The sequence below is a fragment of the Ipomoea nil genome, unplaced genomic scaffold (assembly GCF_001879475.1).
Source record: "Ipomoea nil cultivar Tokyo-kokei standard unplaced genomic scaffold, Asagao_1.1 scaffold2165, whole genome shotgun sequence".
In the NCBI taxonomy this organism is placed as follows: domain Eukaryota; kingdom Viridiplantae; phylum Streptophyta; class Magnoliopsida; order Solanales; family Convolvulaceae; genus Ipomoea; species Ipomoea nil.
Window position 1 is genome coordinate 25363 of NW_017618593.1, and position 12138 is coordinate 37500.

Below are 12138 nucleotides of genomic sequence, written 5' to 3' on the forward strand. Positions count from 1 at the left end.
GAAACTATTCAGTTTCCAATTTTTATTTCTATGAATTTGTTTGATAGGGCTAACCAGTGTTTTGCAGTTAAGGGGTTGAATTTTGCAGAGGATGGTAAGTTGGAGTTCGATAAACTCCAAAAAGAAAACCTTTTGAATGACGTTGATAAATCAGTTTCTTTTTGGTATTCTAAAATTGCAGGGCTAATTAAAAATTCCACAAATAATAAATCCAATAAGGGAGGACTCTCTTTGTCTTCTTTTCTTTCCTCTCACAACATTGGGGACAATGTTGAAAATAAGTGTGGGGAATGGATTTTACCTACAAATCACAAAATATTGAAAAATTTCAAAATTTTTAATTTTCTTATGTTCATTTTCTTAAACCTTTTTATTTTAAAATTCTAGCATTAGTTTGAGCTTTATCCCTAACTCTTTTAAATATTCGGTATTAAAAATAATGCAGGTTTTTGTCAGTTCTTAGTATGTTTATGCATGTGACTAGTTGTTAATTTCTTTATATTTTGAATAACTTTGTCAAAAAAAAAAAACCCAAGAAAAATCAAAAAGCAAAAAAAAAATAAAAAATATCATAATTAGAATTTGTACAATCACAAATACCCTTATATGTTTTATGCATTTTCTTTAATGGTTTATATGTTGATTTCACTTTATATTACCTTTTTCAAATTCTTAAACTATTTTTGAGTGCTATAAATTGTGGTGTAGTGTGTTGGTTCAAGGATCATATTTATGGCATAAGTGAGGTGAAAAAAAAAAAGATTTGAAAAATATGAAAAAAATAAAAATGAGTGTTTTATTTATTTATTTTATTTGCAATAAATAAGAGATTCTACTCCTCTGAATCAGCCACCTATACACATGTATAATAAATAAATCAATAAGTGTTGTGGTCTGATTTATGAGTACACATAAAATTGAAAACCCAAACAAGTCTGGCGTAAAATGGCGAGGTTTTTGGGGAAGTTCTCTTTGGAAAAAGTCGTAAACAGAAAAATAAGGAGTGAACTCTGGAAGAGACGAGCAATTGCATTTTAATTTCAATAAATGCCTTTGATCCTTGTTCTTTCATATTTTTCACCTGCACTGTGATAAAATATTTCTGAATTTGGCTTAGGTTACATTTGGTGAAATTTTTATATTCATTTTATTGAGATTTTGTATAGTTCATATAAGGGGTGTCAGCACACGAGCACAAGTTTTATATTTATTTTAATTGCTAAAGTTTTTAATTTCTAGTCAAATGTTTTATACATTCTTTGAGTGACCACTAACTTTGCATTGATGAGGCAAATAAATTTAAAAGACTATTTGGGTAAAGCTCAGTCTAAATACTTGATTTTATTTTAATTTCTTTTTTTTTTTCTTTTTAACAATGTCTTTGCTTGAGGACAAGCAAATAAATAAATGTGGGAATATTTGATAAATAGTATTTTGATTGTTATTTTAAATAATATTTTTATAGTTAATTTGCAATAATTAGTTTATTTTATATTTATTTTTATTTATTATTGTTATATTTAGTTTTATTAATATTGTTGATTTTTAAGGTTATTTTTGTTATTAATTTAGTTTTGTTATTTTGTTATTAATTTTTGTAAGTCTAATAAATTCTTAACGTCAATTTAATAAGATTATTATTGTTATTATAGTTTTAGTTAGCTAGTTAAATAAGGATTCTAGTTTATCTTTTAATTGTAATTTATTTAACTAAAGAATAAGTCTTCCGTGCCCGCGAACAAACAGAGCCGAACGGACAATTTGCGACAGCGGTTCGGTCATCTTCAAGATCCGATTGAAAAGCGGAAGAGCGGGAGAAAAGTTGGAGCGAAGTCTCGATGCAGAAATTGGAGGTACGCCAATAGTATAAAAGGAGTCCAAGGTTGATCAATCCGGATATCAGTTTTGCCCCGGACTAATTCCGGAGGCGGTGGCAAAGATTTCCTGAACAATTGTAATTTCAATTCGGTGCAAAGCAGTTTCGGGCGGTGATTACTTCCTAGGCAGCAACAACAATCAATTTCTGTGAAGCAGCAACGTGCTCTGGTTTGGCAGAACAATTCTATTTGTTTTAGTTAATTCTTTGGCAATTCTTCAAATCTCTTTATTCTTTCTATTTGTTAATTCATTTTTGTGGTTTTGTTTAATTCATCTACTCAATTCATAACTCTCTTCAATTATTCATTTCATTTTATTGGTTGGCAGTTTATGTATTCGAAATTGAACCTAGATTGTAGAGTCAATATAATCTGCAGCTTTATTATATTTGCATTGCGTAATTATTTTTACTTTTATTGCTAAGCTTTATTTTCTTTTATTTATTAAGTTTTATTATATTTACTTTTAAGGGTTGATATTAAAATGCTTTGCTAATTAAATTCATGTTCTTAGACTTTTATTACTCTATTACATATCAATTCGTGCGTTTTCAATTTGTGCGTTTAAACTATGTTGATTGTCGTTTAATTTAATCTATTTGTTATTCTGCTTTCTGGTATGATTTCATTGTTTATCTTTCCGAGTTTTATGGATTTTACTTTTGGCATTTGATCCTATTACCTTAAATCATCCAATTTTAATTAAAACGTAATTAAATTGCATCGTACAATTCCCTGTGGGTTCGACCCTTGCTATTGCACGCTAAAACTACAATTGACTCGTGCACTTGCGAGGACTTAATTAAATTGTCCATCAGATGCAATTTCAAATTGGGGACCGATTAAAAGAAGAAGTTGGGAAGCAGATTGAATTGAGATGAAATTTAAAACCAAGAGAAGTCTGTGAGCCAATTTAAAACCAGTAGAAGTCTGGGAGCCAATTTCGAAGTCAAAATTAAATAATTCAAATTGGGAAGCAATTGAAGCACCAGGAAAAGTTTGGGTGCCAATTACAAGTCAAAGTCAATTGGGTGCCAATTACAATGGAAAAAGTCAAATTGGGTGCCAATTACAAGTCCATTACAATTGGGTGTCAATTACAAAGGAGAAATTCAAATTGGGAGGAAGTTCAAAGCCAATTTGAAGTCCGAGAACACCCAGACGTAAGAATGAAGAAGATGAAGAAAAACTTAAAGTGAAAATATTCTCACAAGGAAAAATATAGTCTGACTAGTATGGGATTAAATTGAAGAATATTTTTTGAAGCATTTAAATCCCAAAGAAACAAGAACCACTTCAGAGCTGATCAGAGAAGCCGCTCTACACAAAACTGAGACCCTGATATTCGCAAGAAACGTGAGAACACCAGAGGAATATCAGATGAAGTTTGGGAACTCATTTGCATGAAGTTGAAGCTCTACAATCGGCTAGCTTATCTTTTCTGACACTTTGCCAAAAGATAAGATAAGATCTCTGACAAAAAGATACAAGAATTCAAAAATGAGATCGTCTCTTTCCAACGGGCAGATTCTCATTACCAGCTATAAAATGATGAAGATATGAAGACTTGAAGATGGGGAACTAACGAGCAAAGAGCTAAAAAGAGCAAGAATACAAAGAGCAAAAGTTTCAATTGGTACAGAGCATACCAAAAGAAATCATCAAGTGAGAAAAGAAAAAGAACTCTGAGAGCTTAAAGAGAAATAATCAGAGAGTTCTAAAAGCAGAGCTAAACAGAGCATAAAAACCAAGTTCTTTGCTTGATACATTCAAAGAGAGAAAACACTCAGAGCTATCACGAGAAAATCACTCGAGAGTGTTACATCTTCATCAAAGAGACCTGCATCGTATTGAAGATCATCTACAGAGTCTCAGAAGTTGGAAGCAAGAAGAAAACTTGTCCCTGAACAAGTGATATTCCTACGGGAGTGTAGGAAGGGAGGAAAGTAGCACGGGGCTGTGAAATCCTGGATTTTCACACGGAGCTGTGAGATCCGAAGCAGCAGTATCGGAGGCACTGGGCGTGATTAGTACGGACTTTGTGATCAAAGCACTAGATCACGGGATACGTTTCTACCGGAGTGTGGAAGACGGGGGGAAAGTAACGCGGAGTCATGAAATCCTGGGATAGTAGCGTGGCGACGTGAAACCCGAAGCAGCAGTGTGGTGTCACTGGGCGAGATTAGTGCGGGCTTGGTGATCAAAGCACTAGATCACGGAATTCATTGTATCTTGGAACCAAGAAGTGGTGGATATAGTGAATTGCTCTTGGAGATAAGAGCAAGTGGAGTAGGAGGATTACACCACCTCCGAACCACTATAATTGTCTTATGTTCTTTACTGCTTTATTTACTTACTGCTGTTTACTTGCTTCAGACGAGATATACTTGTCACAATCTCACACACACTTTATCTTTATTTATTTCCGCTGCGTACCATACTCTAACAATCAAGTTAGGAGTTTTGGTTTCTCTCTGCCTTAGCAATTGTTGTGCTGTGCGAAAAAGTTTGAAAGTCTATTCACCCCCCCCCCCCCCCCCCTCTAGACTTTCACCTTACCTATTTTGGGACCAACAATTGGTATCAGAGTAGGCTGTCTATTTAGGCCAATTTGCTATCTAAGCACGTTGCCTAATTGGGTCAACTGTTTCTAACTGCTAGACAGATCCATTCTACAAAGTGTGTGATTGGATTAATCTTTCATATCTCTCGTGATGATGATGAAGAAAGATTTAGCTCAAAATCTATTATTCTCACTTGATAAATTTGATGATTGGAAAGTTCGTATGCAGGTACACTTATCGACTTTACACGATGAAATGTGGGAAGTTATTTCCACTGGCCCTATCGAAATATTAAAAGTCAATACGGCGTTTGTCATATCCCCGGATGCTCCACAGTACGTACAAAAGCCTAAACCGGAATGGACATCGGATGATAGAACACGAAATAATCTTGACAATATTGTCAATGATATTCTATTCAAAGTCGTGGATGATACATAAATATATCTCTCATGCATCAATCTCATGCATGCAACAATTCTATTACTTCTCAATGCATCAAAGAATGATATACCACATGCTTATGGTTTTTGAAAGTATTCTTGGACTCACGTTGGTCCCTTATGCATTTTCGAAATATGACTCATGTGAAATGTCAAATGTTCTATAACGTGCTTCTAAATCATGTATACACTAACATGAAGTATTCAAAAATATATCAACATGCTCGGTTTGCAAAATAGCAATTTCTATATATTTCACTCGACAAGTATGCTTCTATTCTCATCGATCAAATAATACAATTTAATCATGCTTTCATAATATATCATATTCTCAAAGGATCATGCTTCTTTACTCAATAAAAACATTGTTTGATCGCATAATCAACAATTTCTCAAACACAGAGAATTTAGCAAAATATGCACTGTATAACATTTCTACGCAAAATCCTTCTTAACATACTTGTTTTTAATCCAAATTCCACGAAATCAAAGCCAAAACGTGCGTCGAGACGATCCCGAAGAACCGAGCCACAAGGGCCCGTAACACTCGGTCCGAAACGACACGTAGCTGAGCCACAAGGGCCCGGCCACTGCACAAAATCTCATCAGAACAATACTCAGGGACCTGGGGCGGGACTCCTCATGGTCCGCCCCATGAGCCCCGTTACTTCAACGGGACTAGGCGGCGGCCCTCCTCTAGGGCCGTGCCCTAGTCCCGTGTAGCTACGATCCTCGCCGGCGGCCCTCCTGATGGGCCGCGGCTAAGGCCGCTGGTCTGAATCTGGTGCACACTGTGTTGTGCACCAGATGGTGTTTCACCTGCAAAAACTAATCCAAACAAGTCCAAAACAATCTCAACAACTCACAAACACATGCTAAAACACTTCCAAGCATAAACACATCAAAAACTCATAGTTTCTACTCATTTCTACTCAAACCTAGGCTTCACAGAGCCAAATTTAAAGAGGAATCCATGGGGTTATACCTCTTGTAGTCTAATCTTCTTGCTTGGATCTCTTCTTCTTCTTGACCTAGCTAACACCACCCTCACTTCCTAAACTTCCCAAACAAACATACAAGCTAAGCCTAAGGATATAAACCTCAGAGATCTAGAACAATGAAGCTAGAAACCTTAAAGGAAGATGAAGGAAAGGATAGAAAATGCTTACTGTGAGTTTCTTCTTCTACCAAAGCTTGGAGAGGCAAGGACGGGATCAGGAGAACAATGAGAATAGTGGAGTATAAATTGGGTGCAAAACCCTAGGTAGATGCTCAATGATTGGTGGAGGGCAAAATGGTCTTTTGGCTTACCTCTTTAAAATATCAGACATGGCCTTGTGGTTCACGTTGTATCATGGACGAAGGGCTAGAAATGCTAACTTTGGATACTTTGGGGTTGAAAATGAATTTTTTCCAAAAGCTATTTGGATGAACACTTGTTCAAAAATCCTTTTTGAATTCTCCCGGTCTCACTCAGATAAAATTCTCGATTTAAATCTTGGTACGCGAAGTACCCGAAAACTTAGGAATTTTCGAATAGAATCTATTTTGGTGTCGAATTAATTTAAAATGTGACGAAAATAATTTATTCAAACACCAATTGATCGCAAAAAATTTTAATGGAGTGAAAATTGGCTATTTGGATTTTCTTAAATCCGGATTTATAAAATAAAACTTTGGGTTGTTACAAGTAGTCCCAATCCTACTCAGACTAAGAAGCCAAAGCTTGATGAAGATTTTGAACCACTAGAGGGAGGGTCATCAAAAAGAAATCTACTGGATCAATTGTCATCCAGTAAAGATGTTAAGAAGACAAAGTCTGTTTTGGTTAAACAGGAGAAGAATTAAGGTTCTGTTTTTTTGCTGAAATGATGGACAAGTAGCACTGCATAGTGCTTTCTGGTGTATTTTTTGTAAACTGTTTTTTGGTAATATGTCCTCCTAAGTACATATTCTATGTGATGGATCATGGTAATTTGAGACATTATGCACTTTTTATAAGTGCTTTAATTTGATGGTTTAAAAAAAAAGTTATTTCTATGTTTGTAACTAGGATTTCTGTTTCCCCTAACTTTTTGTAGGTATGAACAAACAAAGGTTATGTAACAGACATAGCAAACAGAGCTAGAGGAAAGTGCATACCTGTAATTAAACCTAAACCCTAAACCATACAATTTCTAATTTCTGTTTTCCCTAACTTTTTGCAGGTATGAATAGACAGAGGTTATGTAACAGACATAGCAAACAGAGCTAGAGGAAAATTAATACCAACAAATTTAGGACGAGTGGTTACATATGATAGAGAGTACCTGAAATGACAGTAGCTACTTTCTTCACAATTGTATTACTTGATTTGCTGGTACCTTTTTAGCAACCAAGTATAAATCTTTTACTTTTTTAGAAGCAGTGAACTTTCATTACACCTTAAAATGAAGAATTTGTACTTTAATCAAATCTATTTTATATTTGAATAAAATAAAACATATCTATCAAAATGTTGATTTAGTACCTTAGTCACATTTATATTTTCTTCAGTAACACCATGTTGAATTAGTAATATGATATTGTATGTTCTACATATTCAAAGTTAGTGAACATTTAAAGTCTGCCTAACACAAAAGTTTTAAACTCCAGAAGTTATTTTCAAAAATTTTAAAAAAATCTAAAATAGTAAAGGACTTTATAATGAAGCCTATACATATATAGTTCTGTAATGACTTAATCAGATAACACCATGAATAAATGTAATTGTACTAACTAGAAATCCTACTTCAGTGAATAATTTAATAATTTTTTCAATGATTTTTCAAATCAGATGTATTAACCAAAATACAGCTTCAAAATCTAAAATTTAATGGCATCAGAAATGAATTTCATCATATGCCATTTCCTTAAAAAATGGTTAGAATTTTAGTAAACAAAAACAAAACAATTCAACTGAGATGTATTCATTGTAGTGGTTCTGTAATAATTCAAGATTACCAAAAACTACACATCTACTGATTTCAGGATTTTGACATAAAAAATAAATATCATCATATTCCATTTCTTGAAAAAAAAAAAAAAAAAAAAAAAAAAAAAAAAAACATGTTAGTTTTCAAGTACATATAAAGCACCAATATTATGAATAATTTTTCAAATGCTTTTTTAAAACTTTTGAAAGCATGCACCAGTAAAAAACAATTGATGATAGCCTAAAGGTAAGATAAACAAATAAAAGAAATCACCTAATTTTAAACTTGTGCATTTAGTACTCATCTTGTCTGAGTTGTATTAACCAAATACAGCTTCAAAATGTGAGGTTTAATGGCATCAGAAATGAATATCATCATATGCCATTTCCTTGAAAAAAAATGTTAAAATTTTAGTAAACCAAAAAATATATTCAACTGAGATGTATTCACTATAGTGGTTCTGTAATAATTCAAGATTACCACAAACTACACATCTACTGATGTGTTCATCAGAATTAAATATCATCATATGCCATTTCCTGGAAAAAAACATGTTAGTTTTCAAGTACATATAAAGCACAAAATACTATGAATAAAGCATAAAGTTTTCAAACTAGGCCTTTTATGCTTCCCAATAACAGTAATCATTACTAAATTTCAGCAAATATCAAGGCATTTTAATTTTACTTTTAACTTTTACACTCACAGATTCACATTTAAAAACAGAATACCAAATGGAAACAGGATACAATCACTAAACTCATCACTTACATCAAAACACTTTCCAAACATTAGTGAGTCTAACTCAATGAGGAAGTTAACTTCATCAACGGTCATCGGCTCAAAAAGGAATGAGACAATTTCAAATAAAGGTACTTTAAATATCTAATTTAAACTCTATTACTGTCTTACATTGTTTTAGTAGGCCAGATGTTTACTTATCCTCTTGATATTGAATTTTTCTGGTCTTGCCAACATCTCATACCTGTAATTAGAACTTGTTAAAATCAAATTAGATAACAGATTTTATTGTCTTATATAATTAGTATAAGCATACGAATAATCTAATTTTAAAAAGTCAGATTTCTTTGTAATTTTAAGAAAATTAAACATAAGAAACCCTAAGTATACGATTCAAGTTCGACAGATAATCCTAAGTTGCTAAACTACTGAATTAAAACCCTAACTATATAGAGATACAATTTAGTATACCTAATTTGAATTTTTAACCAATTTCCAACTAAATAGTTTTAGGAAAACTAAAAAAAAAAAAAAAAAAAAAAAAAAAAAAAAAAATCACTAAAAATGAGTATGAAAATACCTTACTTTCCTCCGATTGCAAATGATGTGAGATCCATCACAATTTCTGACAATAAACTAGCTAAATCTAAACATACGTGGAAATTAGCACCAGGTAACGTACATCCATAGCTCTAAACTGCAGATCGACGTTCATCTAGAGATTTAGGGGGGTTAGAACCAACAAAGCATTACACTCGCCGGTTCTTTAGAAAAGTAGGGTTGGATATCTGAAAGAAATTTAGGGCTACCCTAAATTCTGAATCCTCTCTCTCTCTCTCTCTCTCTCTCTCTCTCTCTCTCTCTCTCTCTCTCTCTCTCTCTGGTAGTATGTATACTGGTACGTGTATTTAAATTGTTATAGTAAGACCTTCAAAAAAAAAAAAAATTGTTATAGTAAGATTTAAATTGTGGTTGTTACATATATATGGTTTATATTTTGTATAAATTTGTTTAATTTAATTGATTATTTTATAGCTTATAATTTATTTATTGCTTTTAGGAAAGAAAATGATTGTTCACAAAATGGAACATTCAACACCCAAGCTACATGTGTTTGCTGGTAATTTCTTTCATCTCTAATTGCAATGTCAAATTTTAAATTCATATATTTAATTGTTCATAGTAAATTAAATAACCCCTAAGTTTATTATTATTATTATTATTATTATTATTATTATTATTATTATTATTATTATACAATAAATACAATCTACAAGTGATATATCTCAACTTACATGCATTAATTCAACAACTCAAAATAAGAGGTGTTTAATTCAAGGACATCATATTGGTCTCTCTGGTCAAACTTTCAACTTTAGCAATGTTGGACCAGAGAGACCAATACGATGCCCTTGAATTAATATATATATATATATATATATATATATATATATATATATATATATATATATATATATATATATATAGGGGTAATTACATGTGGGCATGTTGTAGGTGTGGTCATATGGTCAATTATAGGCCATTAGATTAGATAGATCCAATGAATTTTATTAATCAAGATTTTTTCAGTATTTTCGCGCACATTCTCCTACCCAGCGAACTGCAAGGGTAAACTCGTCATAAAATACCAGAATATGAAAAATCACATTGTTGTGTGTTTTATTACACTATTGGTGCATGTTGTCAACACTGTTGGTGTATTCAGGAACCCGGCCGCTATAAATGGCCACTGTAATTACCATAACACGGGAATACACCATTGGTGTGTTTCATTATGGTGTGTTTTATTACACTATTAGTATATGTTGTCAACACTGTTGGTGTATTCTGGAACCCGCCCTCGATAAATGACCACTGTAATTACCATAACATCCCCACTTACCAAAACGCGCGAAAATCCTCAGAATTACCACTACCGTTAGATTAAACTGATTCAACGACACAGATACGACCACACGACCACGCCTAGTGCCATAACCACATATGAGTGCTCTTCTATATATATATATGTATACATATATATATATATATATATATATATATATATATATATATATGTATACATATATATATATATGTATACATATATATATATATATATATATATATATATATATATATATATATATATATATATGTATATATATATACATATATATATATCTATATATATATATGTATATATATATACATATATATATATCTATATATATATATCATGTATACATGTATATATCATGTATACACGTATATACATATATACACGTATATACATATATATACATGATATATATATATATATAGATATATATATATGTATATATATATACATATATGTATACATATATATATATATATATATATATATATATATATATATATATATATATATATATATATATGTATACATATATATATATATATATATATATATACATATATATATATATGTATATATATATGTATATATATATACATATATATATATCTATATATATATATATATATCATGTATATATATGTATATACGTGTATATATGTATATACGTGTATATATGTACATACGTGTATATATGTACATACGTGTATATATGTACATACGTGTATATATGTATATACGTATATATGTATTTATATATACATATATATATATATATATATATATATATATATATATATATATATGTATTTATATATATATATACATATATATATATATATATATATATATATATATACATATACATATATATATATATATATATATATATATATATATATATATATATATATATATATATATATATATAGGGTTGCATTCAAATACAAACTCCCTTAAAATACAAACTCTCCTTAAAATAAAAACTTGAGCTCGTGCACACATTAACATACTTACATGCACACAGGGCGCAGTTCCAACAATTTCTGGAATTAGCTCATGCACACGTTAACATACTTACATGCACACAACATGTAGGAGGAAAAATCACAATCATCCATCAAAGCTCGTGCACACATTAACATACTTGCATGCACACAGCGCGTAAGAGGAAAAATCACAACTATCCATCAAAGTCTGTGCACACATTAACATACTTACATGCACACTGGGCACACTGCCAACAATATATGAAATTAGCTCAAGCACACATTATCACACTTACATGCACACAGTTTGTATTTTAAGAGAGGTTTGTATTTTAAGGGGTGTTTGTATTTTAAAATAATCCTATATATATATATATATATGAGTTAATTATCGAAATGGTCCTTTGACTATAGCGAAATTACCAATTTGGTCCTTGACTATTTTTTTTTGACCAATTAAGTCCCTCAACTTTAAAAATCTTAACCAATTTCGTCCTCTGTTTGTTTGACCGTTAGTCAACCGTTAACTTGGGACCAAATTGGTAATTCGCTATAGTCAAGGGACCATTTTGGTAATTAACTTTAAGGGTCGGCAATTCGGTTCAGTTTTCTCGAACCGAACCATACCAAACTAGTTAGATTCGGTAATATACCGAACAACCGGACGGTA